Source organism: Mustela erminea, chromosome 2, assembly GCF_009829155.1.
Source record: "Mustela erminea isolate mMusErm1 chromosome 2, mMusErm1.Pri, whole genome shotgun sequence".
Taxonomy (NCBI): Eukaryota; Metazoa; Chordata; class Mammalia; order Carnivora; family Mustelidae; genus Mustela; species Mustela erminea.
In genome coordinates this window covers 24888689-24913037 of record NC_045615.1, presented here as the reverse complement: position 1 = coordinate 24913037, position 24349 = coordinate 24888689, and the positions used below count along the sequence as shown (strand labels likewise).

General features: G+C 43.6%; 1 protein-coding gene across 5 annotated transcripts in view; it reads right to left on the bottom strand.

Annotated features, from left to right (window-relative positions):
• The window catches only part of FAM160A1 (family with sequence similarity 160 member A1), a 225879-nt gene extending 203935 nt beyond the window's left edge, over window positions 1-21944 (bottom strand). For 4 of the 5 annotated variants that reach the window (XM_032332510.1, XM_032332509.1, XM_032332514.1 and 1 more), the window contains exon 1: window positions 21589-21944. The gene's annotated coding sequence lies outside the window, so the exon portion shown is untranslated. Of the gene's footprint in view, window positions 1-8681; window positions 8807-21588 lie in introns of all 5 variants that reach the window. The other variant, XM_032332513.1, reaches the window with a different exon arrangement.
• Between the last annotated feature and the right edge of the window lie 2405 nt (window positions 21945-24349).

Below are 24349 nucleotides of genomic sequence, written 5' to 3'. Positions count from 1 at the left end.
ACATGGCCAGCCATGTTCTGGCCCCTGCAACTTCTTCAGCCCTGAAGGCCCGCCAAACCTTCAGTTTAGAATTCTGGCCCCCGTAACTAGGAGAGAATCAATTTCTCTTGCTTAATCCACCCAGCAGGTGGTGATTTGCTAAGTGAGCCTTAGGAAACTAATACCAAGTTGTGGTGTTAAATAAACCAAAAAAAATTTAGTATGCATCTTTAATAAATTAGGACCTTTTAAAATAATAATACCACTAATATCTCTTTCGCTTTTTTTAGTTTAGAGAGAGTGTGCACTCACTGTCTAAGTGAGTGGGAGGGACAGGGAGGGAGAGGGACAAACAGATTCTACACTGAGCCCAGAACCAGCACAGGGCTTGCCTCAATCTTGGGACCCTGAGATCATGACGCAAGCGGAAACCAAGAGCTGGACACTCAAATGAGCCAGCCAGGTGCTGCTACTATTCCTTTTTAAAAAGTCCTTTGATGTACCCAATATCCAGAGTTTAAATTGACCAAATTTTCTATTTATAATTTTTAACTTCATAGTTAATTTATCCAAATCAAGATCCAAACATAATGAATACATATTTCAAGTCCCCTAGTGATAGCTTCTCTTCCCTCTTGGTTTTTCTTGTCATTTATTTAATCAAACAGAGTAATCTGTCCTACAGAAACTTCTACATTCTGGATTCAGATGATTATCTCTCCATGGTACTGTTTTGCATGGTCCTCTTTTTCCTGTGCTTCTTATAAACTAGTAGTTCAGATATAAAGGTTTGACCAAAATTACATTGTTTGTTTAAAAAAAAATGGTCAAGAAAAAACCCACAAACAAACAAGAAACTTCATGGATGGTTCTGTATATTTCCTATCGAGTCAAATTAGGAGGCCTCTAGTACCTACTACTTCCTTCTCTTTTTGTAACATTAAGATTGATCAGTGGGTTCAGGGGTTATTAGCCTAATTATAAAGTCTGCCATCAGCTGTTGACCTCTAGTCTCTGGAGACCATTCCCTAGATCTACTATTTCATTAGGAGTAATAAGATGGTTCTATTTATTTGTATCATTCCTTCTGCATTTATTAGCTAGAAATCTTCTAAAAACATAGCATTTTGTGGGGGCGCCTAGGTGGCTCAATGGGTTAAAGCCTCTGCTTTCGGCTCAGGCCATGATCCTGGGGTCCTGGGATCAAGCATCAGGCTCTCTGCTCAGCAGGAAGCCTGCTTCCCCTGCTCTCTGCCTGCCTCTCTGACTACTTGTAATCTCTTGCTGTCAAATAAATAAATAAAATCCTTTAAAAAAAATTTTTTTAAAACAGTATTTTTCAAACTACTTAGTTACTCTGAAATACAGTTTTTTGGTTTTTGGTTTTTGGGGTATTTTTGCAGGAAAGGTACTATGAATGCTTGATAACATCTAATTGTCAAGGGAGTGCCTGGACGAATACAGCAAAGAGTCTGACTACAAAGACCACCTTGTCTATACTCATTGAGTGTAACTTTCCAACTGCATTCAACTTAGTTCTCAAGTTACCAATTCAAATATTTGGCCTACAATATAAAACCTATTTTTTTTTTAAAGATTTTATTTATTTATTTGACAGAGAGAGATCACAAGTAGGCAGAGGGGCCGGCAGAGAGAGAGAGGGAAACAGGATCCCTGCTGAGCAGAGAGCCTGATGCGGGACTCAATCCCAGGACCCTGTGATCATGACCTGAGCCGAAGGCAGCGGCTTAACCCACTGAGCCACCCAGGCACCCAAAACCTATTTTTTTTTAAGATTTTATTTATTTATTTGACAGACAGAGATCACAAGTAGGCAGAGAGGCAGGCAGAGAGAGAGAGGGAAGCAGGATCCCTGCTGAGCAGAGAGCCCAATGCGGGGCTTGATCCCAGGACCCCGGGATCATGACTTGAGCCGAGGGCAGAGGCTTTAACCCACTGAGCCACCCAGGTGCCCCTAAAACCTATTTTTAAATAAAAGCCAGGACCCCACATAACACATCGAATTGATGTCAGTTCTTGGGATATATGCCTTATCATATCATTCCAAATTCCTCAACTAACTCTAAACCACTCGGTCTGAGTCTACTTTATTCTATTACACTAATACAAATCATCTTCTCATTCCATACTCTGTGCCTTTGGTTTAGTGTTCTTCATACCTGCCTCTCTCCGTGTGACCCACTAAAGTTTCCTCCTCCAGGAGTAAAAACACCTCCCACTCTGGCTGTCCAGCACCCCTTTCTTCTGAGAAAAGCACAATCCTTCTGTTTAGGAAACTGTTCCTCTTCCCCACCCCAAGTATGTGATTTCTAAATGGGACTTCCAGTTAACAGATAATGTGTGCCACTGGCCGTAAGGACAAGGATGACCCAAGAGAGGTCAACCAGAGCCATTCCTGGGATTCTGAGTTTGGACGAAGGGAAAAGATCAACCCCCCTTTCTGGGTGATCTTTGGCTTGCTGGCAGCCAGGCCCCAGCCAGGCCCCAGCCAGGCCCCAGCCAGGCCCCAGCCAGGCCCCAGTCAGGGCCCTGCCCCGTGGACAGAACTGACCTAGAGAGAAGGAGAGATAAGAAACAGAGAGTCTTGGCGGTACAGGAGTTTTCAGTTTTGGCTTCCCTGAGATTCACCTCACTTGTCCCATACTTTGGCCATGTCAGCCAATAAATTCCCCTTCTGTACAGTTTAACTTCTATAATTTATGACCAAAGAAATCCTGATACAATCCCCACCATGATTCTTGAAGACTCTGACCACAGTGAAGTCTGCCTTGTTTCTTATTGTACTATCTGTACAAATGACACTGTATTACCTACTGTTTTGATTTTTTTATATGTCAATTACATATCTGTTGCCATCTCTTTTGTGGCCTTGCAGATATATATTTTACACTCCTCTTGACCGCAACACCTCCCCAATTCCCTAGAATGGTGCTAATAGAGCCTCCATACATAAATAACAATTACCATGCAGTGATTTTTTATTCCATGCTAAGCACGTCACAGCTGTTATTTTATGTAACCCTCACAGAAACTCCCTGGGGTTGGCATTCTTATCTTCACTTAATGATGAGGACGCTAAGGTTCATCAGAAGAAAAGAACTTGTCCAAAGTCATACATTTACTAAAGGGCAGAACAGGGCTTGGAACCAGATATGGATTTAAGTTGCCATCCTACATCCCACAATAATAAATCCTTGCTACTAAACTTAGCAGAGTATAAATGATCAGAGACTTCCATTTAACCCCTGAGTTTCCACTGACCTCAAAGTGCATTTTCCTCCATCATTAACATAACTTCAACCTATTAATGTGTAAATAAATGAGTTATCTCAAAATAAGTATCTTGAAAAAGTTATAATACGATTCTGCCAAAATTGCTACTGGCAGCCTGAAGACTAAATGCTGGCATTTCTCTGAAGTAATAGGTAAAAGGAATGAATATTTAAGACCGCTCTGTCAGAACAAGTTGTATACAAGTCCCCTGGCAGTGATATTTCAAAACAGCAAAAAGAGATTTGTGAGCACCTGTCAATGTGTGACACGCCTACAGCTCTCCAATTGCTCAGAGGAATATTCCTGTGTCATCATTAGACACTAATAGTTATTGAGCACTCCCATGGCTTGGAGGCAAGAACAGAGGCCTTTAGGAAGAAAATGGTTTTTTTCATCTTCACAACTCGGAAGGAGAGAGGCCAAGATGGTAGAGGCAACTTACTGGTGGAAAATCTGAAAAGTCACCAGGTCTCACCCCTGTATGATCTGCAATCTTCAAGCCAGCTTTCTCAACTCCAGCTTGTGTCTCCTAATTCCTGCTGGACAGGTCACAGGTAGCTCTTGCAAGCAAATTAACTTTGAGGCAACACTTTTTCAGCATCTAGCCAAGAGTCTTGCATCAAAAAGATTCCTGTAAATGTATGTGATTGTTTTTTACACTTTCTCATTTTTATCACTTTCCTTGAGGACCTTATGCCACACAGGCATCTTTCTGGGGGAACAGATGATTGTCCCTAACCAAAAGACCAGATGATGAAAAGGAGACACACTCCTCACATAAAATTTTGCAACAGTACAGCCAAGGGGAGGTATGCCCGGCACACAGTGAAGAACACATCTCCTGGTGAGACAAGATTTTGCTAAGTTGCATACTTTGGTGAAAGGCCCTCAGGAACACAAAGCTGTCTCAGACTCAAGAATACATCATATATGGGCACCTGGGTGGCTCAGTGGGTTAAAGCCTCTGCCTTCTGCTCGGGTCGTGATCTCGGGGTCCTGGGATCAAGCCCCGCGTGGGGCTCTCTGCTCAGCGGGGAGCCTGCTTCCCTTCCTCTCTCTCTACCTGCCTCTATACCTACTTGTGATCTCTGTCAAATAAATAAAATCTTTAAAAAAAAAAAAGAATACCTCATATATGCAATCAAATATGGAAATGAAATAATATATGTAAAAGTGCTTTGTAAACTACGAACAGCCAAGGGCCAATAAATTCCTCCTATTATGACGTGACTATTACAAAAGCACAAATCTGAGGAATAGGTAGTTGTATGGTTTGAAAAGACCTGGTCTGGACAGAAGTGAACTTCAGTAACAGGAAGGAAAGAGGGGAGAACTTTCAGAGGATATAAGAGAAAGGCTAAGCAACAAAGCAATAAATGGGGGGGGGGGGGGGCAAAGAGCTCCAAATTAGCAAACTCCCACTCATTTCAAAAGACATGTCTTCAACGTCAGGCATGGGTCTATGTCTTGGGATACAGGGCCAAAGAAAGCCAATACTAATACAACCAAAGATCCCTGTACTTCGTGGAGGTCTACATTCTTACTCAGGGAGAAAGTCAATGAACAATACACATTTAGCAAATTCTAGTATGTTAGAAGACACATGCAGGGAAGCAGGCTAAGGAGGATGGACAGTACAGAGGGTTTCCAATATTTTAAGCTTAAAAGATGAGCCAAAGAACAGGAAGAGGTCTGATTTCGAATGGTGTTGCTCAAGAACGACATCCAATTACAGGAAAAATGAGGAAAATGATACTCTGTATGAATTAAATTTGCATAAAATTTGATAAATACAAATTGCCGAGGAACATATAGCTCATTTTCAAATTTCTTCCCCTTCCCCCTTGTTCAAAATTATTGACAAAAATGTACTACCTAGGATATTTACAGAGGAAGATATAAAAGACTTAACCAGAAGCAGAGCAAAGGGAATTCTAAGAGACAAGAGCAAAGCAAAGGACCACAAGAGTAGCTGCAAATCAGCACCTCGGGAACGGGCTAATTCATCAGGACTTTGGTACTCAGTTTTGTTCTTAGGAAAAGCTGGCTCTAGGTCAAGGATTATATATAGGTTTCATTTCTGGAACCAACCCCAAACAACTGGCAGAATGTCCCTGCACCACTACATTGATGAAGACTTCTGGGTCCTGTTGAAAATGAATTCCACGTTTCTTGCACAGGCTCAAGACAGAGTGTGGGCATGCAAGCCCCGCACTGGCCTTTCCTTCCCTAAGTAGATCTTGGTGGTTTAAAAAAAAAAAAAAAAAAAAAAAAAATCAATAAACTTTCACCAGCCCCCTACTAAGTGAAAGGTAACATCAAGAACAGTGGAGAATTTGGAAGCATAGAGCTTGGTTCAGATCCTAAAGGAGTTTATAATCTAGAAGAAGGTCAAACATATAAAAGATAACATTACAAGGCATCAAATGCCTAAGCTTGTAAGATTTCAGTCCAGAGATTCGCGTGCCATTCGCGTGCCAAGAAATTGCTCTAGCAAGAGGTAGCCAAGAAAGACCTAATGGAGGACAAAGACTCTGAACTGGGCTTGAAGAATGCACATCGCTGAAGTAACTAGAAAGAGGAAGGGCTACTCCCAGCAGAGCTGGACCAAAAAGAAGTAGTAGGATGTGTTCAGGAATGAGAACAGGCCAGTGTGGTAACCAGAGCACAGCACCTGCACCAGATCATAGATGGATGCCTCATGTATCACTCGGTATTCCCTGGAGAAACAGAACCAGTAGGAGATTTTACACACACACACACACACACACACCAGACAGAGATATTTATCATAAGGAATTGGTTCATGCAATTATGAGGGCTGAGAAGCTTCACAATCAGTCAGCAAGTCAGCACTGTCAGCAAGCGGGAGAGCCAAGAATATAGCTCAAGTTCAAGTCCAAGTTTGAGTCTAAAGGCAGAGAAGATTGAGAGCCTAGCTCAAAGACAGGCAGGCAAAGAGTGTGAATTCTTCCTTACTTGGTCTTTTTGTTCAATTCAGGTCTTCAACAGTTGAATGAGATCCACCCACAATGACAAAGGCAATCTATTTTACTCAGTATACCACTTCAAATGTTAATCTCATCTAGAAACACCCTCACAGACATGCCCAGAATACTGTTTAACCAAATACCTGGGCCGGTCAAGTTGGCAGATAAAATTAATCATCCCACTTTGAGTTGAATCATTACCAGTAGATTACAAAGGACCATGATCAGTGACATGGGCAAAGCTGTACTTTATAAAATCAAACTGAAAATGGCATGGAAATGGAGTAGAGAAAGAAAAACTGGAAACACAAACAAGATAAAAAATATAATAATTGGGGCGCCTGGGTGGCTCAGTGGGTTAAAGCCTCTGCCTTCGGCTCAGGTCATGATCCCAGGGTCCTGGGATCGAGCCCCACATCGGGCTCTCTGCTCAGCAGGGAGTCTGCTTCTCCCTCTCTCTCTCTGCCTGTTGCTCTGCCTACTTGTGATCTCTGTCAAATAAATAAATAAAATCTTTAAAATATATATATATAATAATTGATCGTGTGATAGTAAGAGGTAGATCATCAACAAACACACACATGCAGAATTCGATTTGATATAAGGTATTCTGCTACATGATTAAAATGCAGAGTTACTCTTAAGTGCCACCCAACGGTTTAATTTGAGTTCTGGATCCAAATATAGACCTCTCCAACAAGAAATGGAGAAGCAAGCCTAAGGTCCCAAAGTTCAGCAAGGAAGATGCAGATTTATAAATTATCCACATAAGGAAGACAGCCCAGTTGAGAGTTTGCCCCAGGCAAGCCTATATGGACAAGCTCTGAAGACAGTTGGGCTTGAGTCAGGAAGCCTCACCAAACCTACTCATTTTGTGATTCACTATGAAGGAATGACCACTCCTCAGTGACAGACTAATCCTAGAACATGATCAAGAGGTAGGATTACTTTAAGGGAAGAAAAGAGAGGCAGCAACACAACCAGGCCCCAGACCTAAACACAAGTTACAAGCAGATTCATCCAGAGCTCCAGGATCTGCCTCTCAAATAGGACATGCAAGGTCCTGAATGGTCACACAGTGGAGAAGTACCAGGAGAAAACTCAGAAAAGATCAAACTTAATCAAGCTGATAAGAAATTTGCATTAACCATTAAGTGCTTAACACAACTCAGGTAAATAGTGTTCTCTGAGGCAAATAAGGGCCAACAAGTCCCATTGCCAGATTTTTTCACATGCGTTTAAATGACTATGTCTTGCTTAAAATAAGCAAAATGTCAACATTTTGTAATACACACAAATAGGAGAGATTTTAAGCACTCAACTTAAAAAACTGACTTCATGTTACAAAACAGACAGTAAGCAAGAATACATTAGACAAGCTGTATCTCCCCACAAGAAGATCAAAATAAGAGCATACACAAAGTATAAAGTACTCCATGTCCTAAGAAGTCGTTTTTGGTGGGGGTTTTTTGTTGTTTTGTTTTTCCAGATTTTATTTATTTATTTATTTGACACAGAGAGAAAGATCACAAGTAGGCAGAGAGGCTGGCGGGGGAGGGGGGGGAAGGGGTGGGGGGGGAGCTCTTGCTGAGCCAAGAGCCGGATGTGGGGCTCCATCCCAGGACCCTGGGATCATGACCTGAGCTGAAGGCAGAGGCTTTAACCCACTGAGCCACCCAGGCGCCCCCTAAAGGCATTTATAAAATACAACTTGTATCACCATATACTTACACATGAATACATGTATGTATATATATGTAAACATATGTGTGTACATACAGACTTATTTTTTTCTATACTCATTTTGATACATTACAAAGAGAATCCTAAAATGGATGAACTCCAGATACAAATTTCATGAACGCAAACCAAACAGAAAACACTCATTTTGGGGAATGACACATAATCCTCTCATTTAATGGTTATGAACAAAGCTTGGACTCAACAAAAATATTAATCTATTCTCTAAGATAGTCAATAAAAACTTTGCCACATGAATTCCTGAAATGTTTGTGCTTCAATGACCCTGAATCATGAAACTTAGCCAAAGCATCTTATTTCACATTTTCGCACACATTTTTCAAAAGTAAAATCCACTCCTGGTACTTTCTATAAACCTGAAGATCTTAAAGTTGATCCATTACCAGTATTTCAACAAAGGTAAATTAATGATACAAGAGGAGCTAAAATACACTCACTCTGTTATTCTGCGAAACCTAGTGGATTCTCTGAACTCCTTAAAGGCATGTCCTAGAATAATGTTCTTAAGAAAATGTTTGGGGAAAAAAAATGCTCCATAAAAACTAATTAGCAGCTCATCCACCAACTGCAGAGTATTTTTATAGCTGTTATCAATTACTACCTTCTCTTGGGGAAAATATTAAAACCAAAAAGAACTGGAAATGAGGCAATACTCACCTAAAAGCTCAGAGCCTCTGCTACTATGACCTCGTGGTACACTGTCTGACCACGTATTAATCGTTTCTATCTTCAGTCTTACACTTTAAGAAAAAAGTTACTAATATAATTTTCAATGGTGGAACCTGTTACAGTAAGTATAAATTAGAGAAATTTAATATTTTCTTGTCTTTGACTTTCACAAAACTTTCCTACAGAAAACACTCACACAGGCCTACTTTAAGAATGTTCTCTAAAACACTGTTCTTAATATAGAAAAATGGGAAACAACCCAAATTTCCAACAATAAGAAACTGTTTAAATAACCTGTGATGTGGGGCAGGTGCCCCACAGTGGCTCAGTCATTAAGCATCTGCCTTTGGCTTAGGTCACCTGGAATCCTAGGTCCTGGGATGGAGCCCTGCATTGGGCTCCCCACTTGGCAGGCAGCCTGCTTCTTCTCCCTCTCCCACTGCCCCTGCTTATGTTCCCTCTCTTGCTGTGTCTCTCTCTGTCAAATGAATAAATACCATCTTAAAAAAAAAAAAAAAAAAATAAGGAGGCTTTCATCCTGAGCTTTAAATAAACAAATAAATAAATAAATAAATAACCTGTGATGTAATATTATAAAGTCAGAATGCTCTCTATGTATGGTCATGGAAACACTCTTAAGATCTATTAAGCTAAAAAGAAAAACCAAGCTTTCAACTTGTAATATGGAGATAAATTTTGAGGAAAAACCATACAGCAGTTTCTCCAGAATATAAGATTACAGTGCATTTTAAATTTCAACGTGACATATTTCTATAATGTTTGAATGCTGAATAATATGTATTATGTGTATAATCAGAAAAATTTTCCCTTTAGGTTACTGATCTACTTCAAGGGGAGTAGGAGAAAAACTTAGGATAAAGAGAAAAGGTAGGGTGTTAAAAACTTTTTTTTTTTTAAGATTTGTTTATTTACTTTAGAAAGAGAGAACATGAGCAGGAGGGGCAGAGGGAGAAAGAATCTGAAACCACTCAGAGCGCAGTGAGCTGAGCCCTACATGGGGCTCTGTCTCATGAGCCCATGATCACGCCCTGAGCTGAAACCAAGAGTTGGACGTTCAACCAACTGCAACACCCAAAAGCCCCAAAACTTTTCTAGAATTGCTCTAAAATAATATCCATCTCTCCCTCTCTTATAGAAAAGTTATACTCTTATTCTTAGAACTTCAATATTAAGCAATACACATAGATACTGGAAAAGGCCTCTGAGCATCTCCTGTTAGTCACAGCTTCTCAGGATAAAAGTTTAGCCCAAATTTCAGTATTTATCAGATTCAACTGGATTCCTAAACAGTTGCAGACAAACTGCATTAAGTATCTTTAATTCTAATTAAAAGTTATTACAGAATTAACAAAAAAGGTTCAGAGTCTTCCGACTCTAAAGATATTTGAAGGTTTTTCTTCATGGAAATACGAGGAGTTAGAGATAACTACTCTTGAATCAGCAGCTCCATAACCCATTCAAACACTATAAAAACTAGATAAAAACAGAAAAGAGAATTGTCTAGAAAGGTTGCTCAGAAATAACAAGTATGGGGAAATTTTCCACCTGCCTGGAGCAGGGTATGAACTCGCACTAGAAATCTGTCTCCACGGTCATGGGACCCTGACAAACATGTGAACTCCCATACCTCAATTTCCTTACCCGCAAAATGAAAAAACAGGGCAGAAACCATCTCTATAGTCCTTTCAGCTCTAAAATTCTGAAAACACACCCTTACCCTATCCTGGCCAAAAGATTTCTTTTAATTATATACCTGCAGACATCATAGAATACAAGGGTTAGAGTTGTAAGGTACATGGCCAAAAACAGCAGACTTCTGCATGGCTCCTCTCCATCCCTGAATTCCATTCCCCAAAAGCAGCTCCTTCAACTTTTGAAGAGGTTTCTTCTGGTAATTACTTCCACATTGGCAAATCACACACTTATGTTAGTGTTTCCTAATTTTTTTTTTAATCTTAGACAACATCAAAAGTTCTTTTCTCAATCTATTGCGGCATTTATTCACCCATCCCATGTCCCCAGGTAAAGCCACACTGTTGAGATGCAAACAATTTAAAAATTACATATACATATATGTATGTACATATTTACATACTGTCCTGTCCCCAGGGAGGTCATGTTTTGGTTAATAAATAAGATGCCATTTCACATCCAAACAATTCACGAAATGTAGTAGGCAAAAAAATAAAAGCTTGGCCTCTGGATTAGAAATCCTGGATTTGGGTCTGAGTCTACCATACAGGACAAAGAGCAGGAAAATGTGAAAATGTGTTAAGAAAGCCTAAATCAAAATTGGATTCGGGAAGCCATGAGAGGAGGGCTCTGATACATGTACCACGTGTGACCATACTTGTGGTCACAGCTTGGGTAGTCCAGAAGGAGGAAGGTTTGCTCTCAGCCCAGCAATACAGCCAATGAGAAGCCACCACCACTTTAAACTCTCATTCTCCTCTAGTGAACTTTTGTTCAAAACAAAACCCCTCCCAACTTCCTCCTTTCCTCTTTAGAAAAAGAGGCTCAGTTGGTTAAGTGCCCACCTCTTGATTTTGGTTCACGTCATGATCCCAGGGTTCTGAGATCAAGCCCCGAGTTGGGCTCTGCGCTAAGCATGGAACCTGCTTAAGATTCTCCCACCCTCTCTCTCCCTCTACCCCACCACAGCCTTAAAAAAAAAAAAAAAAAGGACATTCTCCTCCTTTGTTCTCTGGACCTGCCTATGGTTCACCATAGTTTGCTTGTCCCAAATTGCAATTTTTCTGCTATTTGCATATAAGCTCAATTTTGCTGGCTGAATAGTTTACATTTTTTCTCTTAAAAGGTTGACATCTGGGTGCCTGGGTGGCTCAGTGGGTTAAAGACTCTGCCTTCAGCTCAGGTCATGGTCCCAGGGTCCTGGGATCGAGGCCCACATTGGGCTCTCTGCTCAGCAGGGAGCCTCTTTCCTCCTCTCTCTCTGACTGCCTCTCTGCCTACTTGTGATCGCTCTCTCTGTCAAATAAATAAATAAATAATATTAAAAAAAAAAAAAAAAAAAGGTTGACATCTCATGGTGTCAGAAGTGGGAACTGAAGGAGACCCCCCAGAACTATGTGTGGAACACACGTGAGTCCCTTGTACTCTCCACTTCCAAGAGTTGTCTTCTTCCTTTCAATTCAGTAAGTCTCCTCTTGGATTCAATCTCCCTTCATTGGGTTGATCTGATTTTATTCAGGATCTGTTTTCTTTTTTTTTTTTTCCTTAAGATTTTATTTATTTGACAGAGATTAAGAGAGAGTGCGAGCAAGCACACAAGCAGGGGGAGCAGGAGGCAGAAGGAGAAGCAGATACCCTGCTAAGCTGGGAACCCAATGCGGGACTCGATCCCAGTACGCCGAGATCACAACCTGAGCTGAAGGCAGACACTTAACCTACTGACCCATTCAGGTACCACCAGGATCTGTTTTCTTAAAGGCATCTTTTTGGTGAGTACTCATTTGTTTTCTGAACCTCTGGCTTTATTTTGTTTTTAAGATTGATTTATTTGAGAAAGAGGGGGAAAGAGAGAGAGAGAGTAGGGGGAGGAGAAGAGGGAGAGAATCTTTCAAACAGACTCCCCACTGAGGGCAGAGCCTGATACAGGTCTCCATCCCATGACCCATGAGATCACGACCTGAGCCAAAACCAAAAGTGGGCCACTTAACCAACTGAACCACCCAGGGGGGTAGGGGTCCCTGAACCTCTGGTTTTGAAGTATGGACTCCGAATCCTCTAAATTCTCTTAAGAACTCCTCCTTCTGTGACCCTGATTGGTTTTATGTTCAAAAACTACAGTCCTTCCTCATGAGCATTCTTAACTAAATGGACCAACTTATCCAAAGATAATTTAGATCTCCAAGAGCCATTATGAGGAACTTTCAACCTCCCCTTACCTGCTTTTTTCACAACCAAATTAGAAGACTGCAGCTCTAAAATTAAATACACTGAATGGAATTCCTATTTTCATTGGTAACTGGAGGCTTCCAAACATATCCAAGATTCTAAAATCGCCTGTTTACAAATACCATTTCTAAATTAACAGAGGTGAACACAAACAATGGAAAGAAGACAAGAATGCTTCTGAGGCCTTTTTCCCCTCCCCTGTCCTCTTCGTCTCCAGTGCTGGCTTCCCCTTTCCCTTCGGGACTGTCCTTATCTCCTCTATACCCTCCACTTTCCTAATTCCAATCCCTTCATCACTTCCCTATTTCTCCAATCCTCTCCCTACTCCCTCCTCCCACAAACCTATTAATGCCTGATTTAAAATCAGACCCTCTGGGGCTCCAAATGTGAAGCCCTTAATTTCTAATGTTCCCTGGACTAAAGCTGAACTATAAGCCATGGTCAAAGATTTTTCCCAAAGTAACCAAGGATCCCCACGGATTTGTTGAGGAATTTCATATGGTCAGACTTAACAACCTGGCTCCTCTGACTTCATTAGCTCAGTGATATGCTTGTCAGTGAAGGCCAAACCCAAAACTGGATGAATCTGCCAAGTGGAATGATCCCTAAAAGTCTTTAGAATTACAACCTGGGGACAGAGAAACCCCCCACTGCCTAATTGTCAGGGAATAACCAAACTACTTCATTTGGCAGTTACTAGGACTTTCCTAAGTCAATTGGAATAAGATCCAGGCTTATATCCAGAAGTCCAATGAGCCCACACAAGATTACAGCCGACTCCAAATTGTTTTTAAAGAAAATTCTGATCTATCTTTGGATGTTAAATCCACTCAGGTAGGCTTTAACTCTGTTCATTAATAGGCTGAACTGGGATGTTTCTCTTCTACTAAAAGGACAAGGATGAAATGGAAATCTGTATCAACTCCCGATTTAGGAAATTTAGTGATCTAGCTCCCATGCCCAAGATGATTCAACTAAAAAGAAAAACCACTGAAACTCTTATTTTTCAACCCCAACAAATGGAGGCCTCTAAACAAAACCAAAAGCTTCCTGATCTCTACCATTATTGCAAAAAGCCGGGACACTACAGAAAAGACTGCTAGAAACTTAAATGTTCCAGGTGCCTTCAGCCCTCTAACCACACTTTCCAGGGTCCTCCTAATCCCAAATGACAGGACTCTAGGAACTCTAAGGGCTTTTACCAATCCTTCATCAACTTGGAGAAACCACTCTCCAGATTCAGAACCAATCTTTCTCTGTCCTTCCCAACACCAGAGCTACACTCTCAGTGCTCATCCCATTAAACAGCCCCTGCCTCCAAGTACTAAAGGAGTTCAAACAGTGGGGCTCTCTAGTAAGCCTCAACAGGTTCCTATCTCTACCCCTAACCCTTTGCTTAGACCCTTTAAGGGACCTTTTTCTCTTTAAGAGCCACCCTTTTCTCCTTAGTTCCCCCACCACGACTCATTTTTTGAGCCAAGGTTTCTTAGAAAAATGTGCTGGAATTTCTTTCTCCTGAAAAGGGGAAACATTTCTAGAATTTGGAAACAGCGACCAAAATAGCCAACTAAGTGACTCAAATGACCCTTTAACATCTTTTATTTGCTCCATCCCTGGCAGCATTGGGGCTAATACCATGACACTATCTGTCCCTATTAGATCATCTACCAACCCCCTTACGGGCAAAATCCTCTACTACTATTGACAGAATCCACAATGTATCTCCTATTAAGATCCAACCAGATCCCCCAAAACCCCTCCTCTGAATTAATCAAAACCACATAAATAAAGAGAACCTTCAAGGCATTAACTCAGTAATAGAAGACTCTATATAAGGCCCAGGGTCTCATTATCCCTTATACCGTCCCTGCAACACTCCTATTTCACGTGGGAAGGAAGTAAATGGCCACAATGAAAGCTTGTCCTTGACGTTTGAGCCATGCCGTCACCTGTTGCCCCCACTCCCCATGCTTTATTAGCCCCCACCCCTACTGAGGGCAAATTTTTTTTTCTGACTAATATATGGAGTGCTTTTTCTAATACCAATAGATAAAACAGGTCAACCCCTTCCCCCCACCTTACTTGGGAAGGAGAGCAAAACACCTGGATCGCAATGCCCCAGGGTTTCACTGAAAGCCCTTATTTCTTACAAGCTTTAAGGCCTGACCTAGATGATATCAAGTTCCCTAGAGTCTCCACTTTAATACAGTATGTGAATGACTTACTTCTCTGCTCCCCTTCCCAAGCATCCTCGCAAGAAGATGGCATCCCTTTGCTAAAACCCCTTGCCAGGAAGAGACACCAATTCTCTAAGAAAAAAATTACAATTTTTAGAAATGCAAGTATGATATTCGGAAGATCTAACCTGAGAACAAAGACTGCATCTAGAGCTAATGGCTTTTTGGCACCCTGAACTTCCCAAAGCCCCAAATCAAACATCAGCAGCCAGACAGCTACTGCAGCAACTGGATCCCAAACTTGACCCCATGGCCCAACCCTTACACACCTTGTTAAAAACTACTAAACCAGGGCACCTGGGTGGTTCAGTGGGTTAAAGCCTCTGCCTTCGGCTCAGGTCATGATCCCGGGGTCGTGGGATCGAGCCCCGCGTCGGGCTCTCTGCTCTGCAGGGAGCCTGCTTTCTCCCCTCTCTCTGCCTGCCTCTCTGCCTACTTGTGATTTCTCTCTCTCTGTCAAATAAATAAAATCTTTAAAAAAAAAAAAAAAAAACTACTAAATCTGGCCCTATCATCTGAAAGATCCAGATAACATGACTTTTTAAAACTTAAAGTCAAAATAATAATAATAATTTTTAAAACCCAGCCCTTGGACACCCCAATTATCAACTCCCCTTCTTCCTTTCTGTATATGAAAAAGAAGGGAAAACCCTTGGAGCACTCACCTGAAACGTGGGGATGACCACCGGCCCATAGGATATTAAAGCCAACAACTAGACCCTGTAGCCTGTGGTAAACCCTATGCCTGCTACTACCCTTCTTATAAAGGCCACCAAGGAAATGGTCCTGGGATCCCCTCTGACCATCTTTGTGCCACATGCAGTTGAACTCTTAGCTCTCATCATAACCTCTTTTGGTAAGCTGTCTCATCTCCTATGAAATGCCCCTCTCAAGCACCCCTTAGAGCACAGTAATTAATAATTCACCAGAGTAACCTTAGCCTTTATACAACCATAGACAGACCTTTGGATTGGCCCACCACTTTGAAATGTCATGGCAACAATGTGGCCTCCTTGATTCCGGCAGAGACAAAATTAAAAACAGACTGTTTTTCCCCAAGAAATTATTGGATACCATGCACTTACCTGCTGCTTTGGTTATGACTACAAGCCCAGGGCATTCTAAGCTTGACTCTCAGAAAGCTAAAGGATAGCACCTTGCTATCATTTCTGCAAAGTATGGTGACCTCCAAGGGTCCAAAAGGCACACCTCTGTTGTGGTCCAAAGGAACTCACCTCCAGAATATAATGTGGAGATATTGACTAGAGACACGCAACAATCAGTACCAGAAAGGAAAGATAATACTGGCAATCAGATGGTTGTCCGAAGCATACCAAGAGAAACCTCTTGTTTGGACCACAAAAGAAGCCGGTCCTACCAGAAAGTCTAAAACTCCCACTTTTCACCACTGTACATGCATTAAACCACTGGCCTATAAATAAAACGATAATGTTTATGAATCAGTACTGGTAGGGAAATATTAACAAGGCTTCAGAAAGTATTTAAGTTAACTTGTCCCACCCGCCCAAAAGAAAATCCTGGGAAACCTGTCCGCACAGCTCCTGGGCACTTTAAATTGCCTGAAGAATCATTCAAGTTTGGAAAATGGACTCTATTCAGCTTCTCCCATCTCATGAATATACATAAGTTTTGGTAATCATCTGTATCCTTTTCCACTGGGTCAAAGCCTTTCCAGGAAGACAAGCTACTGCCTCTTCAGAAGCTAAAATCCTACTGGAAAAGATCATCCACATATAGCAAACCCCTCTTAATCTCCGCAGCAAAAAGGGAGCTCATTCTACTGGCCAAATATTATGGCAAATCTGTGCTGTTTAGCCAGTTTTATAGCATTTTCACTGTGCTTATCATCCTCGGTCTTCAGGATAAGTCAAATGAACCAACAAGAGACATCAAAACTCAACTGGCAGGCACCTGCCTGGGTGGCTCAGTCGGTTATGCGTTTGTCTTCGGCTCAGATCATGATCCAGGATCCTGGGATCAAGCTCCATGTCAGGCTCTCTGCTCACCAGGGAGTTTTCTTTTCCCTCTATCCCACCCCCTTGCTTGCTTGTGATCTTCTCTCACTTTTTTCTTTTCTAATAAAGAAATAAAATCCTTAAAAAACAAAAACAAAAACAAAAAAACCACCCTCAACTGGCAAAATTTGTGGCAACTCTCCAAATACCTTGCTGGTTGATTCTTCTAAATCTCAGATCCAGCCCCTTCGGAACTCATAAACTCTCACCCTTTGAGAAATTTCCAGAGGCCCTGTAAATCTAGCTTCCACCTCTTTTTACCTGCACTTAATAAATGGAGATACACTTCAGTATTACAAATGTCTAATTACATGCCTTGAAAATAATCACGCTCTGGTAGAGCAATCTTTTCACAGTGCACTCCCAGGAGATGAAGACCTCAAACACCACACCCTGCAAACTGGGAATTTTGTTTACTGGAAAAGACCTCTCCAAAAAGATTCTTTTCAAACATGCTGGAGAGGCCCTGATCAAGTGTTACTGACCAATCCTTGTGCAGCCAAAATCCAAAGAGTGGACTCTTGGATCTGTGTGTCTCATATAAAGAAAGCCCCCAAACCTGGATGGACCTGTACACCAACTGGGTGACCTCAAATTGAAGATTTCCAGGAACTGAAGCAGACAAGAGCTGAAGCAGACAGCTTTCGGGGAGATGATGGGATCAGGAAAATATTCTTTCTGCTTTTTCTGCCACTGTTACCTCCTTCTCTCTCCTGGAGAGACAATGCCCTCCTTCACATTTCCCAGTTCCTCACAAAAGGGGGAAACGTTTCTAATTGTTCAGATTCTGTTGGATCTGCGCATACAGTCCTGACCCTGGAGTCTTCCTCACAATCTTCTCCTTCCTCTCCACTGCAACCACTAACTCTCGCAGCACCTCTCCGGTTTCTGTGGTTTGATTCAGGTTTTCCTGTCCCTGTCTCTCCCCTGAAGTAACTCTCAATACAACTAATGGCACCCATACGGTTGCCCATTCTCCCTCCTACCTTAGGTCTGCTTGCCTTAGCAGAACAACCCCTCTCTATATGGCCTTTGAGAACAAAGTCCACAGAACAAGAGGATTTCTCCCTAACTATTCCTCAAACACCACTGACCCTTTCAAGCCAACAGTCATTTCTGATTGTTCAGATTCTGCTGGATCTGCACATATAGTCCTGATTAAACCCCAATTAACAGCACTACTAGTAACCAAACCCTAGCACAAATCTTATAGGCACCATCTGATTTTACCTTTGCGGAAAACAGGCCTCTCGATGGGCCTATGAATGTTTAAGCAGCTGGCAGACTGCAGGCCAATGCTTGCTAGAATTTCTAACTGTCTCTGTGCACAACCACAATTAATCTGAGCCTCTCATTGGTCTTCCCCATTAAATCTTCACCACTGCCTTACTCCCAGGAAGTATATAGGACTTTGGATTTGCCTCTGTTGGAAGGGCATTATCTAGGCTGCAGGCACTCAAACCAGTGAAAAAATATGAAAGCAAGCATCTGACATACATGAATAAATTCCTCTGGAGAAACAGAAACCCAAATACATACAATTAAAGAACAAGCATATTGGCTACAACAAATTCCATATCACGGTCCATGGTCCTTTGATCTCTTTGGCTAATTATCTTCGGCTTTAGGGTCTTGGTTTATGACTATTATACAACTGGGGTCATTACTCTGCTCCTCTCATTTTATATAATAATCTTTAAGCTTTGTACTTGGTGCCTATAAGCCTTTGTAGAAACAACGTACCCAGTAAGGCAATGCTGACTGACTCAATGCATCAAGATCATCTTCAATGCTTACAACCTTGGTAAGATACAGGCTTTAGATGGGAAATGCCTGACAGCTTTCCCTTGTGACTCAAGTGTGGCCTCAACAGTTCCCAATCTGTCCCAATCCACTTCGTTTGACATGGGACATGACACCCAGGAAAGGTAGAAATGTTTCAAGGTACAGAAATGTTTCTAATAAGGAACAGATGACCCAGCTCTTGATCAGTGATGCTCTTAAGAAAGATCTTGACCAAAAGGGGGAAATGTGAAAATGCGTTAAAAAAAACCTAACACAAAACTGGAGTTGGGAAGCCATGAAAGGAGGGCTCTAACACCCATACCACTCGTGGTCACAGCCTGCACAATCCAGAAGGAAGATTTCCTCTCGGTCCAGCAACAGCAACCTGCCCTCACCAGCAGCCAGTGAGAAGTCACCACCACTTAGAACTCTCATTTTTCCTCCAAAGAACTTTTGTTCAAAACAAATCCCTCCCAACTTCCTCATCCTTCTATAAAAGGACACCTTCCTTTGTTCTCCCAAATTGCCTTTGGTTCGCTATCATTTGCCTGTCCTGAACTTCAGTTCCTCTACATAAAGTCAATTTTGCTGGCTGAATTACTTACCATTTCCTTTTTTTAAGCCTTTTCCTTTTAAAAGGTTGACAGACATATGTACCTAAAAGTTCCTTAATTTCTCTGAATCTCATCCGTTTTCCTATGCAGTCTAAATATAACAGCACTCACTACAAAACAGTTAAATCACAAAGCACAAATGCAGTACCTATATAAGCACTTTGCTGATCATGAAGCTCTACAGAAAGGTTACTTTCAGTATTTGTCTTTATTAAGAGATCAGATCCCTATAAATGAAATCCCTGACGTTATTGGCCACTCTTGAGCACCATTCCTCTACCGAGGCTGAGTAGGAAGTCGCTGAGAGAGAGTGAAATAGATAGAAATTGGGTTCCAAGGCCAGAATCTGAGTGCCCAGTTCTTAAAAGGGCCCATGGATTGCCCTATGAAACATGTGTACACAGAATAAAGATCAAGCACCTAAACGTAGATCTGAGAAAGCAATTTTGTTTTATATTGGCAGGAAGAGGAAGCTTCCTTATCAAAATTTTAGTTTAGGTAATCCGAGAACAAAATTTCAAAAGTCACTCCTCAGGCAACTCTTGCTTCTTCTCACTTGTGCCTCTCTATTTCTACATAATTTGTTTGCACATCTGCTTTTTGATTTGCAGGCATTACCTATTGGCTTCCTGCGAACTGTGTAGAGAAAGTGTGCAGAGCCAAACTTGGGATGTTATGATGCAAAACTGCCCAGTGATGCATTATTCCCAACAGTCCTTTGATTTCTAGTCTTTTACAAGCAATATGACCTATAGCGTCTCTGTGTAGAGGCAAGCCAGCTGGGCAACTGGGCCTAAACTATGAGACCACTCTAAACCTGTCTCTGTTCACTGAAGCTGGGTTTCTTTTGCCCTTTTCACCCAACCCACACAATTTAATCCTGTTCCGAAAGCGATAGGACAAGCGAAAAATGGGACCCCAAACTTAATGCATTTCAAGATAAGCACAGGCACAATTCTTATAAGCTCCATACAAAGGGATTAACTGCAGCTAAAAGAAACCAGCTTTTAATTATCTGAAAAGTTATCTAAAGCCAACAAGTATGCAGCATTAAAATTTATGGACTGGATCTCCTGCATAATGTCTGTCCGGAAGTGAAACACTAATGTTCTCCAAATGTAGACTTCAGATGGGGTATGATAGGTTTGGGCAGGGACAACAGCCTGTCTAGTGCCAGGTGTACAAGTTACAAGTGAACTTGAGGTCAGGCAGGTGACCCCACCAAGCAGGCATGGTACATTAAGGAGAGGAAATCTTTTCTGTCATTAATCAACAGGATAAAGGTGATTAAGCAGGAATTATTTTTCAGTGACCTACATAATTTCATCAGGGCTGCTGTGGCTATTAACAGAGAGCAGATGACTTCCTAATAAGATGAATTTGATAGCAGAGCCCTTCCAGAGAAGCCTGCGATTGGGCCCAATCCGTAGGCTTACTACTACTCCTCGGGGTTCTCTCCTGTTTGGGGTTCCTTCCTCCAACCGGGATATTTCCCGTCACTGGACGGCGGAGGCTGCAGCCCTCGCTGAATGGTGGAAGATGGATCAATTAAGACTCGATGGGATCCAGGTGGATGAAACAAATCTCACGTGATTCCCAAAGTTCCAAGCAAACAAGACTACACCTGCTACCAACACCTCTCCCTGGCCGGGCTTGAACTAGGACCGCAGCTAGTTCCATTCCCCAGCAGAAACAGGGTTAACAAGGAAGCTTTGTTGGAGTCAGGGCGGGGGAAAGACGGACAGACACGCAGGCACACCGTCAATAACAACCACCAGGACTTGAACGCGGTTTCATTACAGACCTTATGAAATTGAGCAACAGCCACCCAACGAGTCCGCCCTTACACCAGGAGATTTCTGCAAACCTCAGAGTGGCCTCACCTCCGTCTCCTGCGTAAGGGCGAGGTGGCTTGGAGAGGAAAACTGAGCCCTAGATCTCTCCGCTTCTGGCGTCCCTCCCGTAGGACCCCGGCTCTCTGGCCTCAGGGCCCCAGGAACGAGGTGAAGAGTCCCGCTGACATCTTTCTCCGTCAAAACAAGCCGGCTCTCTCTCCCCCGGGGTCAGTCACCGAGTAACGCCCGGTCCCGCAGCTCTGGCAGCCGCCGTGCTGCGACCCCACGCAGCGATCTTGTTGGTGATTTTCCCAGCGCAACCCCCATCCCAATACCTGCCCCTCCAGCCTAGTCGGGAGGAATGCAAGGAAAGGACCCGTCTGCTCTCCCCCTCCCTTAAGCCCCTAAAATAAAAGAATCCCTCAAGCGCAAAGCAGGATGCCACGTACCTGTCCGCGGACCCGGCTCCTCCTCCCCCCAAGTGCTGGACTCTCCGGACAAGTATCCCCAAACAGCCGGGAAAGTTTGTGCCGCCGTTCTGGGGACGCGGGCCCCCGAGCCGTCACCCGCGCCGGGCACCGGGCGGTGTGGGGAGCCGGCTCCTCCCCGCCCGGCTCCAACTCCACAAACAGCCAGGCCCCAGGAAGAAAGTAGGAGGAGGGAGAAGGTTGGAGCGCAACTTTTCGACCGTGCGTCAGCGGGTGGCAGAGCCGCGCGGCTCAGGGACTCGGCACCACTCCCCCCTCCCGACTCTGCCCTCGGGAGGGCGGGCGGGGCGAGCCGGGGAGGGGCGGGGCCCAACCTGCGCGGCGGCCCAGGGGAGCGCGCAGCCCGGCCCCGGCCCGGCCGCCGCCAGCCCCGCCCCCGCCCCTGCCCCGGGGACGCGCGGCCGCCAGGTGCGCGGGGGCTCTGGCTCCGCCGCGCGGCCGCCTGGCACTGGTTTCCAGGGTGAAGGGGGAGGAGCTTCGGAGGGAAACTTTCCACCGAAACTTAACCCGGCGGCGTGAAGGACACCCCGCCTTTGGGGGCTCGTCTTTGGCCGCAACTGCACCCCTTCGCGCACAGCCGCGCTCACACTCCCCAACCAAACGAGAACATAAATCGACACTTAAGAACTCGGGTCCTGTGGAGTGGAGGAAGTCGCGACTCCAGGCGTCACGGACGTTTTCGATGTCTCTCTTCCCAGAGGTCTCACGGCGACCGGCGGCACCCTCTCCCCACTCCAGTTTCTCCCCACTCCAGCCTCTCTTTTTGTCCCTGAGGTTTGAATTTTATAAAATGCTAATACTGTCCCAAGAGACCTGAATCAAATGATGGGACCATTCCCCTGTTACTCTACAGGCATATTCTACTGAAGTGGGCAGGGGGAGATTTGCCCTGGGCAGACCTAATGTATCAGGGTTTGGGGGAGCGGGGCAAGGTGGCGAGGTGGGTTGTGAAGGGGTGTTGCTTTTTTTTTTTTTAAGATGAGTCAATATTGTTGCAGTTTTGAGTATATGTGTGCGTGACACACGTTCACTGTCAAACACCCCCACCCCACCCCCCCGTCACCATGAGGGCTTCTTAATTTGGACAGTTCTACAGCAAAAAGGAACCATCCCCAACTCAGAGGACTCCCCGGAAAATGGGACAGAAGGTTCAGAACCCATTCCCCATCCCCCTCCTTTACCGCACCCCCACCCCTACCACTGGGTTGGGTTAGAATGGTTAGTCTTTGGCATTGCCTGAGTCGCAACAGCCTTCCCAGAGCCCAGACCTCCACCCCGGACAGCCCGGCCCCTCCTTTGCCAGATGCCCTTCATTAGACACTTGGGTCTGTGCCCACTGCCAAACTGGGAAGGGCCGCCTTCCCCATTCCTTCATCTCTCACACCTCCCTGCGTGCTTGGGCAGCATAGTCAATGCTTTGCTTTCTGGACTTTAAAGCCAGGAGAAGGAATCAAATTCTTGGGCAGAGGACTTCTTGGCATTTTCAGAGCCCTGTGGTTGGCGTGGTTGAAACTTGAGGTAAGCCCAAACCTGAGCAGGTTGGGCCACACCAGGGCTTACAAAGGCGGATGTGGAGATAGTTTCCACCTCAGCAGCATCCTGCTGGCACCTTACCAACTCTCCTTTGGAGGAAGCATCTTCCTCCCCTCATTCTCAATGAATTGCATCCAGAGATAACTAAAATCAGGTATATCTGGTTTCAAGTTCTCTCTTGCAGCCATCGTAATGGGATGATGGGAATTTCACACTTCTTTCTAAGGCTGTCTACCACTCTGCTGTGGTTCCTGGAGGGCAGCAGGAACAAGGGTTAAACGTGCCGCGATTCCTCTCAGTTTTCACCACCTGTAACAAGAGCAGACAGGTGTCTCTTAAGTAGAAAGAGAAGCAGAAAGTAGAGAAGAGGAAGTTCTGCATAGCAGGTACCCTTGTCCTGCTCTCATGATTGCAACGTGGATTGCAACTTATGCAACCACTATTTAGTGCTTTTGGCATGCTACCTAGACATTCTTCTAGGTTTTGGGGTCACAGGCGAGAACCAACACATAAAAATTCTAGGCCTAATGGAGCTTACCTTCCAGATGGGAGAGACAGATGATAAACTTGTGGACTGACAAATGATTAGAAATGCTAGGGGAGAAAAATTAGGGAGGAGACAAAAGTAGTAGGACAGGTGCTCTTTTAAATAAGATGATCAAGGAACACCTCTGGAGGAGGTGACATTAAGCAAAGGCCTGGAGGAGGTTAAGGAGCAAGATATCCCAACAGGCAACTTTCAAAACAGAAAGCACAGCAAGTACAAAAACCCTGAGGCAGGAATATGCCTGAGTGCACCAAGAACAGCCAAGAGACCAGAGTGGCAGAATGGAGAAGGTAAAGACAGGGAAGAGGAAGGGGGGAGGGGTACAATTCTGGTGAAGCTTTTACTCTGAGTGAGTTGGGAGCCATTAGAGGCTTTAGGGTAGAAAAGTGATGTCTTCTGACGCACAGCACCACTTTGACTGCTACGCTGAGTATAGACAGTAGTGGGTAGCAGAGACCAATTAGAAGGCTATTGAAATAATCCAAGAGCAAGAGGATGGGACTTTGACCTGGAAGATAGGGATGGAGGAGATAAACTTAGAGGGACTCCTCACAGATTGAATGTGAAGTATGAAGAAAGGAAGACTCTGAGGTTTTTGGCCTGGGCAGCTGGAAGTATGGAATGCCGGAGCAAAGGAGAAGA